The sequence below is a fragment of the Vicugna pacos genome, unplaced genomic scaffold (assembly GCF_048564905.1).
Source record: "Vicugna pacos unplaced genomic scaffold, VicPac4 scaffold_20, whole genome shotgun sequence".
Taxonomy (NCBI): Eukaryota; Metazoa; Chordata; class Mammalia; order Artiodactyla; family Camelidae; genus Vicugna; species Vicugna pacos.
In genome coordinates, this window is record NW_027328741.1 from 89,926,467 (window position 1) to 89,933,071 (window position 6,605).

Below are 6,605 nucleotides of genomic sequence, written 5' to 3' on the forward strand. Positions count from 1 at the left end.
CAGCTCAGGTACTGATCCCTCCAAATGGATGCCTGAGTGGAGGGGAGGGAAGATCAAATGCTTGATAGCTAGGCCCAAACCTGGGAAAAGGCTTACCTGGGCTTGGTGCACTTTGATCTGAATGGCTTGGAATTGCCCCTTGGGTCGTGTGGATTATCTGACCTCTTTCAAGAACATGAGCGTTTTTATCATCTCTGCCATCTCTTCTCTTTAGACGTCAGGGATCTTGGACACGATCTTGGAGCAGAGAATTGAGGAACTTCCTCCAGTCCACGGTGGCCCTCCGTATGTTTCTGCTAGTATCAGCGAGTTTCAATATGTCTCATGAATGCCTTTCGAGCCTGCTATCCTCTACAGCTGTCTCCAGGCCAGTATTCTCTATTGTAGCAGAACATCTCTCATCAATGTGTTCGCATCTCTCCTCAATCCGTGCAGCCATATTTTCGGCCAGCTTCTCTTCGTGTCTCCCATAAAGTCGACTTCAACAGGACTGGGCAAGTCTGAAAGGACCTCGGAGCCTCTCCAGTAAGGTGAAGACAGGCAGATCTTCCACTGTCCGACCTTTCAGGTTCTGGAGACTGACCTGTGAACTCAGGTCTTTGGGCAGCAGCAGTATCTCGAACTGACACAGCTTCCCGGACCAAAGACTTAAGCCAAGCTCCACAGAGGGCGGCAGCCCCTCCATCGCACTGATCCACCCACAGAACTCTGCCCGGTTACCTAGGATCCACCAGCCACAACAAGCCTCGCGGTACACACCAACATTCCACCTGGAATCCAACCGCTAACTGCCATCCCCAATGGCTGCTGCATTTTGTCAGTGTTGGGGGAGGGGCTGCATCCGACGAGAGGTTCCTAAGGTAAATGTGATTCTACCCACTAGCGTCCCATGGGCCTTTGTTCTTCCCTCTTTCCTTTTGTTCAGATCTGTATGCACTGTAGCAACGGAGGGAAGTGTGTCCATTTTCAGTTGAATGTTTCACACGTCTTTAAACTTTCTAACAGTTCACAGTACACAGAGACCCACTAAGGGAAAATATTGTTCCTGTAATATGGGCACACCCGCAATACATAGCCGTCGGTTGATTTCTGCTGAAACACTCGCATTCACGGGACATCTATCCATTTGTTTCAAGGGGGCTGAAATTCCTAGGAATGATACAATCCCCAATGTGCACTTTGCTGCCTGTCTCTTTTGATCTTAGTACACTTTTGCGGAGCTACTTTTCCTTGTTATAGGCTTGTGCCATTTCTTCTCGACGTAGTGTAGTATATGGCATTCATTCATCCTGTTGGAAGACTTGCAAGTCTATATCACGGACTAGGAATCCATTGGATTCCAAATCGTCATTTGGGTTAGGTCACGATATGCTCATATGAATCAATATTTACGAATATAAATGCACGCCTCTGATTTCCGTATACAGGTGTGCTGAATACATTCAAACCGCGATACTGGGTCGATGCGTACTGAATGATCCTTGACATCACCTTGAGTAATTTCTTTTGAATATTCATGTTACCCTACCCTTTTTGTGTTGTTTGTTTGTTTGATTCTTTCTTGGTCTGCTTCTCGTTTGCTTTGCAAACACGTCAGGCCATGCATCTCTCCGTTTGCTTCCAACAGAGAGTCTTATAGGCTGACTCCCTTAAGATAGTGCTTCCAATCCCCTATGATTTCCTGCTTCCCTCTCCCATCTTTAGGGTTTTGATGTCCTCCTTGCCTTCTTCTTGTTTCTTCTTTTCCACTCATGCTCTTCTTGCATTTCCAATAAGGGTTTTCTTCTTTCCATTTCATCTTGCTGCTTATCCCTTCAGGGGAGAATTCTCAACCTTTCTTTTAGGATAAGTTTCGAACTGCTGAATTCTTTGAAGATTTGCAGGTCTGTGGCAGTCTCTAGCTCTGCTGTTATTAGAAATGGTGGTCATGTGGCATAGGCTACCCTAGATGGCAGCATTTTGCCATTCAAGCTATGGTCTATGTCCTGGCACTCCTCCCTGTCCTGCAATATTGCTGCTGAGATAGCAGCTGAAACCCCTCTGGAGGTTCTCTTGTGACTATGTTGCTTTCCTCCAGGCGCATTTTAAATCACTGGGATGCTCATGAACTTTGTTGATTTGGATCATACAGCTGCTGCTAAGTCTATTGGGATTCCACCTCTTTTGGACGCTGTGTACTTCCTGAATTCGCCTAGATGATACTATCTTGGCTTTCAGCAAGTTTCAGTCTGATTTTTCTACACATAACTTTTCAAACATTGTTTGTTTCTTTATCTCTTGCTTTTCCATCTGGGACTCTTTCGAATTTTAGTCTTTCATGCCTTGTCTTCAACCAGGATTCAACAGCAATGTTTTCATTGGTTTGCACTTGCTTTCCTATGTGTGCATCTGACCGAGGGATTTCTGTTCCCCTGTCTTCAAAGTAATTCACGCGTCCCTCTGCAATATCTCGTCTGCTTAGGACGGAATGTTAGCCCTGATATTTTCTCATCAACTGAGTTTTCTGAGATTATTTGGCTCGTCTTTAGGCTTTCTCTTCCCCTTTTCTGGTATTCTGCCTTTTGTGATTCTGAGACACTGTTGTTCTTCAGTGTTTCCCTCACCTCCATTTTCAATACCTGCTCTGGAGAGCGTTTTGCAGTCTAGTTGTCTGAAAGCTTATCTTTAGGGCCTTCAATCTCTTTGGAACTGAAAATGGTACTTCCTTTTCCTTTTACTGTATTTCTTCATCTCTACTGGTCAGGTAATTTCAGGTATCTAATGTAGACTTTTAGGGCTTGATTAAGTGAAAACTTTAGACTCTTGGCTCTACACAATTGCATGGGATTTCTGTGAGGACAAATTTTCCTAGACTTTGATGCCATGTCCTGTTCCTGTGTGTGTTGTCTGGTCTATCTCCAATTGCTGGTGTTGACTTTGTTGTGATGAACCCCCCATACTATTTCGATTAGGATAACCTCATTTTGATTACGCTTATCTCACAAATCTGAAAGAGCACAGGACACTTCCTCTGGTGGAAATGGAGCTTCTAAAGGTTCTCAGCTCTGCATTCTACTCTCTGTTATTTTGGAGTGTTTCCAGAAGAGCAGAGTGTGAGTGCGCTTGTGCTTTGTAGTGCCACGGGAATGTCCCACTGAAACCAGTTCTTCCAAGAGCTTCTCTGTCTACAGAAACACCAGTGGAAGCATATCTATGGATGTCACACATCAGGGCCTGCTGGAATGATCCCGCAGCCCGAACTTGGTGTCCTCGCTGCCGAACCGTGGCGCTGCCATCCAAAATGTAGCATCCGCTTTTGAGAGATAAACTGAAGGAAATCCTTCCTCTTCTCACGCTGTGGTCTTGGACCACACTTCCTTGTCCTCTCATCCTTGTGGCACGGGTGCATGAAGGCAACTACAGAGGTGTTGCACATCCTGTGCCTCAAACCAAACCATAATCACAGCCCTGGTGATGAATGTAGCAGATCCTAAGGCTTTTCATTCTGAATTCAAACCCAAGGCCCCCTGGATCCCTCAGACCCGATGTACAACATCTCTGATTCAGCCCCACACATGCTCTATTGGCAAAATGCCAAATTGGTCTCTGGTCCTGCAGACGCACCGGGTGTGGCCATGGGACATATCGATAATTTCAACTGCGCGCGCCAGGGTGGTTGCTTGCTCATTGGGGTCCCAGGTCGGTTTGCTCTCTTGATAGGGCCCACCACATCCCACAACGCACTCCAGATCCCTGAGACTCAGCGTGTGCCATCATCCGTAGCCCTATCCCTCCCTGAACGCTGCCTCTGCTACCTCAAATTTGGCAGCTCGGAGCTTGGTCTCAGAATCAACTGTGGGGATATTTTGCACTGGATTCTTTGAGTTCTGTCAGCCAAGCATCTGCTGTGCACTCTTCTAACACTCAGCGCATCACCTTCAATCCCATGTCTCCTGTCCGCTTGAGAGTGTGCGTCCAAGTTAAAGAGAGTTTCACCTTTACTGCTCCATCAACAGGGCTCAGACCATGCACTGGTATCCATTCCCTGCTTTTCCTTCTGCTTCCAGGTGTTCTGAGGCCTCATCCTGTCTTTGAAAGTAACAGACCTCTCTTCAGCAAGTGTCCTGTGCCAAGGGCTGGGTGAGTGGATGTTTCCATTGCTGTGTTCATGGGAGCGAGTGAGCGCAGGTTGCACTGCTTCTCTGTCAACTGGGCATCGATGAATCAACACTTTCCAGATACATTTCACAGAAATGTGATTCTTTTTTATCTCTTGGTTTTTATACAGCCGGGGTGGGAGGGATTGTCCGAAGACTCCAGTTTTGACATTGTGTTGATATCTCATTTGCAGTCTTTAAAAATTTAATAGAATTGATATAAATGTTTTGGGAGTTATACGAAAATGAAGTTAGTTTCTGAAACATACTAAATCGACCTAGAAGCCAGACTTGTCAATTTCGGTAACATTTTGTCAGCTCTAAGGAAAACATAGACAGATAGAATGCAAACAAGCAGTCCGAACTGTTAAAGGGGTCATGTCAACTCTTTACTGTTGAAGCCTCCGAAACCAACAGGAACCATGAAATAACTAATGGAAACATGAAATAACCCCCAAGCTTGGATTCACTTGTGCATGTGGTGCCCTTTACTCCCGATGACACCTACTGGTCAATGTTGGCATTTCAAGGTGTAACATCCCTCTCAAGGAAAATACAAGAGGAAACGAACTAAATATATACATTTAGCTTTGAATCCAAAGAACCTAGAGGCATTATAGCTATGAGAACCCTGCTGCAGCTATGCTAGGCTACTGAGAACCAGGTGTTTTTCTATCAGTGATGAGAACGCTTAATCATCCGATCATGTTGGTTAAAGCACTTGAATGCAACCAAGTCTGCACCCCTATGATAGATTGCCCCCGGGGGCTTGACTCAATTGAAAGACGGTCCACATAAGCTGTGTCTTTCATGTCATTGGCGACATTTACAGTTCCGTTCACTATCTGACTTCTAATATTTACCTAGACTGTCTTGAAAAACGGAGGCCTAATACAGATTCAAGTTCAGTCAAAGATTCCCCTCACTTACCACACTCCCTTCACCCCAGAGAAGACATCAACCCAGCATTTGCTGAATCTAGCGGAAGGCCATCGTTTCTTTGTGGGAGCTAAGTATTCAATTCCTACCTATTTCATACGAGAGTATTTGACCTTTATGGGGTTCCCTGTTGTTCACAGAGGATGAAGCTAGGGGAACTCTGATTCTAGGAGGGGCTTGCTCTTCTCTTACTGGCTTCATTGCAGCTCAGGTACTGATCCCTCCAAATGGATGCCTGAGTGGAGGGGAGGGAAGAGCAAATGCTTGATAGCTAGGCCCAAACCTGGGAAAAGGCTTACCTGGGCTTGGTGCACTTTGATCTGAATGGCTTGGAATTGCCCCTTGGGTCGTGTGGATTATCTGACCTCTTTCAAGAACATGAGCGTTTTTATCATCTCTGCCATCTCTTCTCTTTAGACGTCAGGGATCTTGGACCCGTTCTTGGAGCAGAGAATTGAGGAAATTCCTCCAGTCCACGGTGGCCCTCCGTATGTTTCTGCTAGTATCAGCGAGGTTCAATATGTCTCATGAATGCCTTTCGAGCCTGCTATCCTCTATAGCTGTCTCTAGGCCAGTATTCTCTATTGTAGCAGAACATCTCTCATCAATGTGTTCGCATCTCTCCTCAATCCGTGCAGCCATATTTTCGGCCAGCTTCTCTTCGTGTCTCCCATAAAGTCGACTTCAACAGGACTGGGCAAGTCTGAAAGGACCTCGGAGCCTCTCCAGTAAGCTGAAGACAGGCAGATCTTCCACTGTCTGCCCTTTCAGTTTCTGGAAACTGACCCGTGAACTCAGGTCTTTGGGCAGCAGCAGTATCTCGAACTGACACAGCTTCCCGGACCAAAGACCTAAGCCAAGCTCCACAGAGGGCGGCAGCCCCTCCATCGCACTGATCCACCCACAGAACTCTGCCCGGTTACCTAGGATCCACCAGCCACAACAAGCCTAGCGGTACACACCAACATTCCACCTGGAATCCAACCGCTAACTGCCATCCCCAATGGCTGCTGCATCTTGTCAGTGTTGGGGGAGGGGCTGCATCCGAAGAGAGGTTCCTAAGGTAAATGTGATTCTACCCACTAGCGTCCCATGGGCCTTTGTTCTTCCCTCTTTCCTTTTGTTCAGATCTGTATGCACTGTAGCAACGGAGGGAAGAGTGTCCATTTTCAGTTGAATGTTTCACACGTCTTAAAACTTTCTAACAGTTCACAGTACACAGAGACCCACTAAGGGAAACTATTGTTCCTGTAATATGGGCACACCCGCAATACATAGCCGTCGGTTGATTTCTGTTGAAACACCCGCATTCACGGGACATCTATCCATTTGTTTCAAGGGGGCTGAAATTCCTAGGAATGATACAATCCCCAATGTGCACTTTACTGCCTGTCTCTTTTGATCTTAGTACACTTTTGCGGAGCTATTTTCCTTGTTATAGGCTTGTGCCATTTCTTCTCGACGTAGTGTAGAATATGGCATTCATTCATCCTGTTGGAAGACTTGCAAGTCTATATCACGGACTAGGAA

At 46.2% G+C, this 6,605-nt stretch overlaps 1 protein-coding gene and 1 long non-coding RNA gene across 2 annotated transcripts in view; both read left to right on the forward strand.

Annotated features, from left to right (window-relative positions):
• Window positions 1-301, forward strand: part of LOC140693733 (putative N-acetylated-alpha-linked acidic dipeptidase) — a 1,237,440-nt gene extending 1,237,139 nt beyond the window's left edge. The window contains exon 15 of the mRNA XM_072957425.1: window positions 215-301. The gene's annotated coding sequence lies outside the window, so the exon portion shown is untranslated. The remainder of the gene's footprint in view (window positions 1-214) is intronic.
• Window positions 302-603: 302 nt separating this feature from the next.
• Window positions 604-5,749, forward strand: LOC140693737 (uncharacterized). Its single transcript, XR_012069435.1, has 3 exons — window positions 604-860; window positions 4,047-4,119; window positions 5,493-5,749. It is a non-coding gene; the product is annotated as an uncharacterized lncRNA (long non-coding RNA).
• Window positions 5,750-6,605: the final 856 nt, after the last annotated feature.